Source organism: Sminthopsis crassicaudata, chromosome 3 (genome assembly GCF_048593235.1).
Source record: "Sminthopsis crassicaudata isolate SCR6 chromosome 3, ASM4859323v1, whole genome shotgun sequence".
NCBI classification, from domain to species: Eukaryota; Metazoa; Chordata; class Mammalia; order Dasyuromorphia; family Dasyuridae; genus Sminthopsis; species Sminthopsis crassicaudata.
In genome coordinates, this window is record NC_133619.1 from 361,462,305 (window position 1) to 361,475,081 (window position 12,777).

At 36.5% G+C, this 12,777-nt stretch overlaps 1 protein-coding gene and 1 pseudogene across 12 annotated transcripts in view; one reads left to right on the forward strand and one right to left on the reverse strand.

Moving 5' to 3' along the window:
* Window positions 1-12,777, forward strand: part of CLASP1 (cytoplasmic linker associated protein 1) — a 315,917-nt gene that overhangs the window by 51,266 nt on the left and 251,874 nt on the right. The gene's annotated exons all lie outside the window — the stretch shown is intronic.
* Window positions 522-1,720, reverse strand: LOC141561768 (actin, cytoplasmic 1 pseudogene; annotated as a pseudogene).

A 12,777-nucleotide genomic window follows, 5' to 3' on the forward strand; every position in this document is an offset into this window, starting at 1 on the left:
GCCATTCTTTATGACTCTGACAATAAAAAAAAAAAGGAACAAGTATTAAAGCAGAAGATACAAAAAGTTTTGGTTTTTTTTTTGTTTTTGTTTTAAAGGATTACATAATTTACATGTAAAGCAATACTAGTACCTTCCTTCCCTCTTCCCCCCCCCAGATTTTTGTTAAGTAGCTTCTTTGCTCTGTGTGTAGAACAGGACAGCCTTCATAGAGGCAAGTAACTTTGTAACAATGCATTATACAATATTTGGAATGACTTTTAAAAAAACAAAACAAAAAACAAATGTACAGAGTCCTGAAGTCGCATTGTAGAACTTTGAGAGATGTTTGTCTCCAACATACTTAGACTGCTCATCACCTTCACCATTCCAGTTTTTAAATCCTTAGTCAAGCGCCAAAAAACCAAACCAAAACAAAACAAAAAACAAATAAAGCTATGCCAATCTCATCTCTTTTGGGCAATTATCATGTCACACCCTTTGAAAAAAAACCAACCCAAAAAACCCCACAAACAGTCCATCTAGAAGCATTTGCGGTGGATAATGGAGGGCCCAGATTTATCATACTCCTGTTTGCTGATCCACATCTGCTGGAAAGTGGAAAGAGAGCCCAGGATGGAGCCTCCAATCCAGACAGAGTTTTTGTGCTCAGATGGGGCAATGATCTTGATTTTCATTGTGCTGGGGTCGAGGGCTGTAATCTCTTTTTGCATCCTGTCAGCAATGCCTGATTACATGGTGGTACCACCAGCCTATTGTACAGTATTAGTATACAGATCCATATGGATGTCAACATCACACTTCATGGAATTGAAGGTAGTTTCGTGGATTCCACAGGATTCCATGCCTAAGAAAGATGGTTGGAAGAGAGCTTCTGGGCATCAGAACCTCTCATTGCCAGTGGTGATAACCTGACCATGAGGAAACTCATAGCTCTTTTCCAGAGAGGAGTAGATGCAGCAGTGGCCATCTCCTGTTCAAAGTCTAGGGCGACATAGCACAGCTTCTCCTTGATGTTACGTACAATTTCCTTCTCAGCTGTGGTAGTGAAACTGTACCCTCTCTGGGTCAGGATCTTCATGAGGTAGTCCATCAGATCACAGCCAGCCAGATCCAGACAGAGGATGGCATGAGGAAGGGCATAACCTTCATAGATGGGCACAGTGTGGGTCACACCATCACCAAAGTCCATCACAATACCAGGGGTAGGACCAGAAGCAGGGACAGCACAGCCTGGATGGCAACATATATGGCTGGGGTGTTGAAGGTCTCAAACATAATGAGTCAACTTTTCTCTATTGGCTTTGGGATTCAGGGGAGCTTCTGTGATCAGCACAGTATGCTCCTCAGGGGCCACACGGAGCTCATTGTAGAAAGTGTGATGCCAGATCTTCTCCATGTCATCCCAATTGGTGACAATACCATGTTCAATGGGATACTTCAGGGTCAGAATATCTCTCTTGCTCTGGGCCTCATCCCCCTCGTAGCTATCTTTCTGGCCCATGCCCATTATCACACCCTGATGTCTGGGGCACCCAACAATGGAAGGGAACACAGCCCAAGGGGCATCGTCTCCTGCAAAGCCAACTTTGCACATTCCAGAGCCATTGTCAACAACAAGAGCAGCAATATTATCATCCATGGTGAACTTTGAAGTGGCAAGTTTAAACCCTTAAGAGAGAGAGGAGGTGGTGCCGCACCTGGAGGCAGGGGGGAGGCAAGTGCATGCTGGGTGGAAGAGCTCACAGCTGGTGGACTTGTTTTTTGCTCCCACTGATTGCTGCAGTGTAAATTTCTTATCTCTCTTCCCTCACTTTATAGGTGAAGAAACAGATGATTGAGTTGTTCATTTAAGTTAGGTTTGCAGAGTAAATAGAAGTAGAATTGAGATTTGAAGTAAGGACCCTTAACATGGTTACTAGAGTAATTGATTCTTTTTTGCCCTATTACCACTGGAACTTCCACCTACTTTTATTATTTATATATATATATATATATATGATAGAGAAAAAGTTTTTTTTTTTTCTTCTCCCTTAGAAAAAAAATCCATGTCTACAGTGATTTCTGCAGTTTTTCTAATTTTCTCATGAATGCCCTATTTGTAATACTTATAATTTGTAAAAGGGATACATTTTTTTTTTTAAACAAACTTTTTAATTAAAGGCTATTAGACTTGATGATTCTTAATCTTTTGGATGGAACTGAATTTTGGAAGGACATGTAGATTCCTATGGTAAGAAAGAACTCACTCAAAATGACTTTATGGGGCCTATTATTTAATTTATAATACTGATTTACCTTATCCTCTGTTGTACTTTGGTGGAGCCACAATTTTCATCACTGTGAACAATACATACATATGTAGATATTCTTCTCATCTCTCCTTTTGTCCATGGCATTCCATAAATCTACTCTTAGGATCTACTAAACAGTTTTAAGATTTAAGGTGTTATGAAGAATATAATCATTTAAAAGTTCTTTATCTATAGTAAGATAGGCTAAATAATTAATATTTCTACAATGCTTTAAGGGTTTGGAGGGCTTTTTTTGCCTTTAAGGTTTATAAAGCACTTTACTCAAACCAGCCTTTTGCAATAAATCATTCAAATACTCATCATCTCCATTTTATAGATGAGGAAACTGAGGGTCAGGAGGGCTATCTCAGTTTTGAATTTTAATGCTCTTGCCACCATACCACACTGCCTTTAAATTAAGATGAGCTTTTTCTAGATCATAAAGTGGTTATCACTAGAGGTCCCTTATTATAAAGTACATTATAAGCTTTTTTACAGTATTGATCATTATGATTTTTTAGAAAAGAGCTCTCTTTAAAAAAAAAAAAAGTAATTATTAAATTACTTCTCTAATCATATTGACAATTCGGATGGACTTTCTCAGAGGATTCAGGTAAGGCACTTTCAAACATAGAGTGGAATGCTGCTGTTCTTTTCAGAGGTGAAGTACTGTCAAAACTCAGGGCCCTAGTGACCCTTAACCTGAACTTTGTTTTGTCTTGTTGGCTGTAGTGGCATTTTTGTTTTTTCATGACCAGTTCTTATAACTGTACTTATTAAACAATCAGGACTTATCTTTATCAGAGTCTACTGAGACTAAAATTATATAAGGAGATAAACTTAAGGAAAAACAAAAACCAAAAACAAACAAACAAAATCTGGGGAAGAGGCAATTTTGTGAAGAATTGGCTTTAAATGATCTTGTGGTATGAAAGATTAGACTTGTTTTGTTTGGGACCAGAAAATAGAACTGGGACCATTGTAGGGATTGGGGAGAACACACAGGAACATTTAGGCCTGATATAGGGTAAGATTAGTTGTGCCTGAAGTTATTGGATTTATTCTTTCTAGATATCCTCAAATGAAGTTGGGTGACCATTTTGGGGGTATATTATTTACCCCCAAAACACAGGTACTTCTAAAGTCACCACACCATCCATATGTGGAACATCAGGTACAGCAAATGGTAAAGTTTTGAATACAGTATACTTTCCAGGTTTGTCCACATTGATAATGAGATTGATAACATGCATTGCCAGTGCTATCTCAGTGTCTGGGAGGGAGTCTCTGAAGAAAAACGTGACAGAGGAGAGGTATTAGATTGACTACCAAACTGAAGGTCTTGGCTCTCTTCATCCCAAGTCTATTGGGATTGCCATGAATCACCTCATTGTTGAAAAGAGCCACATCCATCAGAATTGATTGTTGAATAATCTTCTTGTTGCCAAGTACAATGTTCTCATGGTTCTACTCACTTCATTTAGCATCAGTTCATGTAAGTTTCTCCATGACCTTATTGTTGTGAACCTGGACAGTATACTAGCACCATGCCAGGAAACTGAATTGCTTCCATTTGAATTGTCTTAGGGAATTCTGAAAATCACCTGGCAGATATTGAGGTCTAGAATTCAGTAATTGAGGTCCTTTCTCAAATAAACTGCCAAGCGTTCCAACTTTACTGCAAAGAGTGCAACTCTCTTGGGGCTGGCTGCACTGTTCAAATGCCAAACGTACACTTGCCAAAAAGATTATTTTATGGAGCACTCACACAAGGCAAGTTATCACAAGATGGTCAGAAAAACTGATAAAAGGATACTCTCAAGGTCTCTCAAGAACTTTAAAATTAATTTATGATGGTGAAAAATACTGGCACATGTGATGTCATCAGTGAAGGTGTTGTGCTCTAAAGCAAAGCAGAATTGAATTAGCTCAGAACCAAAGTTAGACAAGCTATTTAAATGTTTATAAGGAGTTTTTGTGTCTAACCTGTGGCAGAGCATTCCAAGTTCGTATTGATTTGATCATCCACAGTTGGACACAATATAACTCCAATCTAACAGTGATGTCATTTTGGTTCTCTTTGAGAATGAAGGACAACTAACCAACCAATATTTTAGAGGTAATTTTTGTTCAGGTACATAATTTGGACTAGATGGCCAGGGAGGTCTCTTAAAATGGGATTTTGATTACATGAAAAATAAAGAGCTTGAGTAATGCAAAAGGAGAATTAACAGCTAAGAAGATCAAGAAAGGTCTTCTCACATATTTTGAGTTGAGTCTTGGAGGAAGTATAGGATACTAAGAAGTGAGGATAAAGAGGAGTGCATTCCAAGAACGGATGTTAGCCTGATCAGGGAGTCTGGAGGCAGGAGATGGCATGCCTTTTTTGAGAAATAGCAAATATGCCTCTCAAGCTAGAACATAATGAAAATAGTCAGGAGACAGCTTATGAGTTTCAATGCTAGACTAAGGAATTTGTGTTGTTATCCAGAAGGCAGTAGGGAATCACTAATGTTATTGGAGCAAAGGAATGATATGCTGAGATTGACTTGAGGAAGATTATTTTAGCATTTGTGTGAAGTATAGATTAGGAAGGAAAAAGAGGAGTGATTTCTAATGAAGAAGTTCCTTCAGTGGTTCAGTGCCTTTGTGAGAATTCTTGCAGACAGAAGAGAAAAAGTAATATTTAGCAACTGATTGAGTAGAAGTTGTGGGAATGTACAATGCGGAGTTAGTGGAGGTAGGCTCGAAGCCCAGAAAGGAGATAATGTCTGGTTATATAGATTTGGGAGCAATATGCATAGAAATAAAAGATTTGATCATAAAAATCAAACTATATGTTGTCCATAGAATCTCAAATATCATTTTATATCTGTCTGAAACTGATACTTTCACTCCTGTGTGTTTTTCACTCCCTGTATGTTTGAAGGATTCTGCCTCTTCCTTGTAATTTAATCCTGTTAGATCATTGCCGTATATCACTAGGATGATCTCAGATGTGTTTGATATGTGTGCAATATCAGAGGATCAACTGTATCTGGGCTGGCTCTTTTGGAGCTTGTGAGTTCTTTATAAATTAAAAGGGGAAGGGGAAAAGTCACCTATCTAAAGTCTGCTGACAAAATGTTATTGTTATTTGATCTTTGCTTTAGTTTCTGTGGCATAGTGTCAAGAAATGAGGATGCTGTGCTGTGTTGTGACCTTGGCAAAACACTTAGCCTCTATATGGTTTTAGTTTACTTGTGGAAAATTAAGAGGTTTTATTTGAATTAAATAATTTCAAGCATGATTCTTTTAAATCTAACCTTTTATGGTTCTGTGAAATCTGCCTACAACAAATAAAGGTTAATTTAGAAAGGTTTCACTCTGCACAAACAATTTGTGGCTTATGGGAAAATTATGGCTAGAATTCTTAAGATTACTGAGAAGCGAGGAAAGAAAAAAAGGGGGAGGAAGGTAGAGAATAAACATTTGCCATGTGCCAGGCACTATGTTAAGTGCTTCTCATTTGATCCTTATAATAACCTGAAGGGTGGGTACTATTATTATTCTCATTTTACTGTTGAGGAAACTGAAGCAAACACAGATTGTTGATTTGCCCAGGGTTACTTAGCTAATAAACACATGAGGCTGGAAATGAACCCAGTTTGAATTGAGTAAATTTTAAGTGTCCCAATTATAAAGGATGATTCTTTTTTTTTTTTTTTTTTATTATATATATATATATATATTTTATAATATTATCCCTTGTATTCATTTTTCCAATTTACCCCCCCTCCCTCTATTCCCTCCCCCCGACGACAGGCAATACCATACATTTTACATGTGTTACAATATAGTCTAGGTACAATACATGTGTGCGAATATCATTTTCTTGTTGCACAATAAACATTAGAATCCGAAGGTACATGCAACCTGGGCAGACAGATATTAGTGCTAACAATTTTCATTCCCCTCCCAGTGTTTCTTCTCTGGGTGCAGCTACCCCTGTCCATCATTGATCAACTGGAAGTGAGTTGGATCTTCTTTATGTTGAAGATTTCCACTTCCATCAGAATACATCCCCATACAGTATTGTTGTTGAAGTGTACAGTGATCTTCTGGTTCTGCTCATTTCACTCAGCATCAGTTGATTTAAGTCTCTCCAGGCCTCTCTATATTCCTCCTGCTGGTCATTTCTTACCGAGCAATAATATTCCATAACCTTCATATACCACAATTTACCCAACCATTCTCCAACTGATGGACATCCATTCATCTTCCAGTTTCTAGCTACAACAAAAAGAGCTGCCACAAACATTTTGGCACATATATGTCTCTTTCCGCTCTTTAGTATTTCTTTGGGATATAATCCCAGTAGTAGGGCTGCTGGGTCAAAGGGTATGCACAGTTTGATAACTTTTTGGGCATAATTCCAGATTGCTCTCCAGAATGGCTGGATTCTTTCACAACTCCACCAGCAATGTATTAGTGTCCCAATTTCCCCACATCCCCTCCAACATTTGTCATTATTTGTTCCTGTCATCTTAGCCAATCTGACAGGTGTGTAGTGGTATCTCAGAGTGGTCTTAATTTGCATTTCTCTGATCAGTAGTGATTTGGAACACTCTTTCATGTGAGTGGATATAGTTTCAATTTCTTCCTCTGAGAATTGTCTGTTCATATCCATAAAGGATGATTCTATTGCTTTCAGAAGATCTTGTCTTAAAATGACCTCTTAAAAATTGATTATCTAAATGTTATTAAGTACTGATTCATTTAGGAGATGTGTTCAAATTCAACCTCAAACACCTTCAGCTGGAGAAAGTCACTTTACACCTGCTCTCTGTCCTCAGCACATAGGAACTATCCTCAACATTCTTATCCTCTGTCCTTTTCTGACCTCAACCCAAGTTATAAGATCACTTGGTGATCTCCTCAGCTCCCTGGATTAAATGATTGTTTCCATTCTTTCCATGATGATTTTCAGATTTATTTATCTAGCCCTAATCTTAGAGCTGATCTTTAGTCTCACATCTTTAATTGCCTGTTGGATACTTCTAATTGAATGAATTAGATATAAACTCCAAACTGAGTTTACAAAACGTCCAGAACTGAACTCATTATCTTGCCCTCTAAATCCTTCCTTCTTCCTAATTTTTATAGTACCACCTTCCTCTCAGACAGCTAGATTTGTTTTTTGTTTTTTAAATTTAAAAATTTTTATTAAAGCTTTTTATTTACAAAACATGGGTAATTTTTCAACATTAACCCTTGCAAAATTTTCTGTTTTAGATTTTTCCCACCTTCCACCCCACCCTCTCTCCTAGATGGCAGATAGTCCAATATATGTTAAAATCCAATATATGTATATGTATATTTATACAATTATTTTGCTGCACAAGAAAAAATCGGATCTAGAAAGAAAGGAAAAAAAAAAAAACCTGAGAAGGAAAACAAAATGCAAGCAAACATGAACAGAAAATGAAAATGCTATGTTATGATCCACACTCAGTTCCCATAGGCCTCTCTCTGGGTGTAGATGGCTCTCCATCACTGAAATTGGAACTGATTTGAATCATCTCATTGTTGAAGAGAATCACTTCCATCAGAATCAAATCATCATGTAGTCTTGTTGTTGCTGGTTCTGCTGATTTCACTTAGCATCAATTCACATAAGTCTCTCCAGGCCTCTCTGAAATCATCCTGTTAGTCATTTCTTTTCTTAATTTTCTTTCTTTTCTTTTCTTTTCTTTTCTTTTCTTTTCTTTTCTTTTCTTTTCTTTTCTTTTCTTTTCTTTTCTTTTCTTTTCTTTTCTTTTCTTTTCTTTCTTCTTCTTCTTTTTTTTTTTTTTGCTTTAAAAAAAAAGTATTTTTATTAATTTTATAAAATTTTCAGTTCTAAATTCTTTCCCTCCCTCCAGTCCTTCCCCCATCTGTTGGGGATGAAAGCAATGTAGTATATGATAACATATTGATAACATGCATATCGGCAAACAATATAATATTTGCATATTCATACATTCATGCGTATGCAAAACATTTGCATGTATATGCAAATTTTTTGTTCAGGCATTTCAGTGGTATCTGACTTGTGAGTTTTTTTAAAAACATTGTATTTGTCATTTCCTTTTTTAAAAATTAATTTTATAATTATAACTTTTTTTTTTACAGTACATATGCGTAGGTAATTTTTTACATTATCCCTTGCACTCACATCTATTCTGAATTTTCCCTCCTTCCCTCCACCCCCTCCCCTAGATGGCAGTCAGTCTCATACATGTTAAATGTGTTATAATATATCCTAGATACAATAAATGTGTGTAGAACCGAATTTCTTGTTGCACAGGAAGAATTGGATTAAGAAGGTAAAAATAACCTGGGAAGAAAAACAAAAGTGCAGTTTACACTCATTTCCCAGTGTTCCTTCTCTGGGTGTAGCTGAGTCTGTCCATCATTTGGAACTGAATTAGATCTTCTCTTTGTTGAAGATATCCATTTCCATCAGAATACATCTTCATACAGTATCTTTGTTGAAGTGTATAATAATCTCCTGGTTCTGCTCATTTCACTCAGCATCACTCTCCAAGTCTCTCTGTATTCATTCTGCTGGTCATTTCTTACAGAACAATAATATTCCATAACACTCATGTACCATTACTTATTCAGCCATCCTCCAATTGATGAGCATCCACTCATTTTCCACTTTCTTGCCACTACAAAAAGGGCTGCCACAAACATTTTTGCACATATAGGTCCCTTTCTTTCCTTTAAGATCTCTTTGGGATATAAGCCCAGTAGTAACACTGCTATATCAAAGGGTATGCACATTTTCATGGGCGTTTGGGCATAGGTCCAGATTGTTCTCCAGAATGGTTGGATCTGTTCACAGTTCCACCAATAATGCATTATTGTCTCAGTTTTCCCATATCCCCTTATCCTTTCCTGTCATCTTAACCAATTTCAGAGATGTATGGTGGTGTCTCAGAGTCAGTCAGCTAGATTTAACATAGATGTTATTTCAACTCCTTACTTTCTTACCCATATGTCCATAATGGTGCCAGGGTTTTGCAATTTTACCTTAGTTTCTCCAATTCACCACCTTCTCTGCTTTGCCCCTGCCACTAACTTGATGTCACTAACATCAGTTTATACCTGGACAATTACAAATAGTCCCCCTTGTGGATTGGGGGACAAATTTCTACACTTGAATTCATCCTTCACTTAGCTTTCAAAGTGATTTTATTAAATGTAGGTTTGATCATATTATCCACCCATTCAATTAACTCCAGTTGCCCCATCACCTGTGGGATCAGATTAAAAAAAAACAACAACAAAAAACTCTGAGATTCAAATCCCTTCAAAGGCTGACCTCTCTTCCTAAGCTGCTGTTAGACTGTTCCCCTTCTCCCCCCTCCCCACATTGACATAATACCCATATTACCATGATTCAGTGAAGCTGCCTTCTTGGCCCTTCCTCAAATAAGACATCCCATTTCCTGACTCTGAATAGTTTCATTGGCTGCTCCTTCCCTTCCCTGATGTCTGGAATGCTCTCCTTTCTTATTTCTATATCCTGGCTTTATTAACTTCCTTAGTTTTCTTGAGCTAAAAATTCTAGCCTCTGGAATTTTTCTGGAAATGTCCCAGTCAAAAATCCCATCTTCTACAAATCCCTCCTGATCCCCTTTAATGATAGTGTTTTTCCTTCTCTAATTATTTCTAATTTATTCTTTATACAGCTTGTTTTTATGTAGTAGTGAACTTCTTAAGAGCAGGGACTGATTTTTTTTTTTTTTTTTTTATCTCTAGCACTTAGATAAAAGTACTTGGCATAAACCAGGCCATTGATACTTATTAACTGACTGACTTAATTTGTTAGAACCTGAATTTTCTCATCTGTAAAATGAAGTAGTTGCATTTGATGACATCTAAATGATACCAAGCTCTAGGTATGATTCTGTGATGATCCTATGGTGGAAAGTTTAGAAAGACAGTAGAATCTTCTGATTATGGAGGTTAATATAAGGCAAGAGAAAAGAGGTGTTCATTCTCCTGTGCTGAGCATATATTATCTCATTTGGTCCCCAAAGACACTAGTGTGGTAGTGGTTATCCCCATTTTACAGATGAAGAAACTAAAGCTTAGAGGTTGTGTTTTTCCCCTGAATCATATAACTAGTGAATGTCTGAGTCATATTGGAACCAGGTAGCAGACTATGATGGTTGATCTGAGAATGGCCATAATATCCCTATTCCGCCTCCTTTGGAGATTACAGATTTAACACGTTACATTTGGAAGAAACATAAGGCCTTTGCTAGTTTTTTACCATACTTAAGCAGAATTTTTTTTTAATTAAAGTCTTTTTATTTTTTCAAAACATGGATATACATGGATAATTTTTCCACATTTACCCTTGCAAAATCTTGTGTTCCAGTTTTTCTCTCCCCCATCCCCTTCCCTAGATGGCAAATTATCCAATATATGTTAAACACTGTAGAAATGAATATATCATACAATTATCTTGCTGCACATAAATCAAACTGGGGGGAAAAATGCAAGCACAACAAAAAAGAGTGAAAATGCTATATTGTGAATCACACTCAGTTTCCACAATCCTTTCTCTGAGTGTAGATGGCTCTTTTCATCATAAGATCATTGAAACTGGTCTGAATCATCTCATTGTTAAAGAGATAGGTAAAAGAAATTTTTAGAGTAGAAGAGACAAAAACTTTTTAGTTCTGTTTTTTGTGGTATCCTTAGTTTAACATTCTTAGAAATATTATTCAACAGAAAGAAATGCTCAACATTTAATTAGTCTTTTATTAAGTCCCAACTATATTGCTAATTTTATGTCTAGCATATAGATAGAAAAGGAAGTCTCTCCTCAAGACACTTTCATTCTGTTAGGGAGAACAATATATCTATATCTATCTATACACATATAACTAGATGGAAAGTACATATTATACCAAGTTGGAGTGGTGGGAATGGTGATGATCAGAAAAGGCATTTGTACCAAATAGCATTTAAAGTGTACTTTGGAGGAGAGAGCACATGAGAAGGGAGTGTATTCCAGGTTTGTGCAAAAGCACAGGCAGCGGGAACATGTTACAGAACTTTCTTTGATTCCATTTTGTTCAGAGGTTTTTAATGTGTGTATGTTTGACAGTCTATGAATTCCAGTCAGAATAATATTTTTAAATGCATAAAAATAAAATACATAGACTTGCAAAAAAAAAACAACCCAAAACTATGTTGAAACAAAATATAAAAAGTTCACAGATTGCAGGTTATAAACCCTGGTCTAAAATGGAAGCTTCAACAAAGCAATCATAATGGGTCTTTTAATCTTGACTATCTTTAGGTATGAAATTTGCAGGCTTATTATGGATCTGGTAGACAATTAAAAAGAAAATTCTATTGGTCACTATCTGCAAGGGTTTTATTGTTTATATAGTTTTGCTGGCTAGAATATTTTAAGAGAGAGAGGCTCTTTGATTACCCTGTCTTCCCATGAAAAATTTACTGTAATTAAAAAATAAAAAAATTACATATTTGACAAAGTATTTGTAATTGCTCTTATTTTGGTAACAAAAACAAACCACAAACCCTGGAAAGGAAATATATGCCCATTGATTGAATATTATAGTGTCATAAGAAACAATGAGTAAGAAGCCCGTCAGAGAAATCAGGTGAAGACATATATACACTGATTGGAGCAACAAAACACAAGTAGGAGAGCAGTATACAAAATTATACTACTAAAAGACAGTTAAAGGCCATTCAGTTGCAGTAATCAGCTTCTGTCTGGGAAGAAGAGCTGTTAAAATATGTTCCTCTTTTTTGGTAGAGAGATTGGATACCACAGATAAGGAATACCACTGTTTTTCTTTGTTGCAAGGGGACGACTCAGTTTAAAAAAAACTGAGACCATCACTTGTTGGTTATGCTCTAATGGTGATTACTTTTGAATGTGGGTTGTACTACATCAGGACTTGGCAACTACTGGCTGTATGTAGTAATTTTTAGACCTCTGGACTAAATAGTTACTGAATTCCTATTTATCCTTCATATTGTGTGATTGTGTTGCTGTCTTCTCATTGGAGTGAGCTGTGTGTTTGATTGCTCTCTTTCTGTACAGCCCATCTTCTTTTATTTAATTATGACTAAATCCAAGACTTATCAGATTAGGGCTAGAGTGAACTTCAAATGCCAAACCTATTTACAGAAAAGGAAACAAAAACCAAGGGAAACATTTAAAATCAACCTGGGAGAGAAGTATTGAGAAATTAAAGTGACTTGCTTTCTCAGAGTCGAATAGCTAAGAAATATCTTAGAAAGAGTTGAGAATTGAAATCTATGGCTCTCAAAATCCCATGTGAATTCGTATTATATTTTGGGTTCCCCTCAGACCTATGGTTTAGCAAGCTCCCTTTTGTGGCCGAATATAAATTAAACTGGAAGGAGGAAAGACTTGTGGCAGTGGAAGAAGGCTTATGGG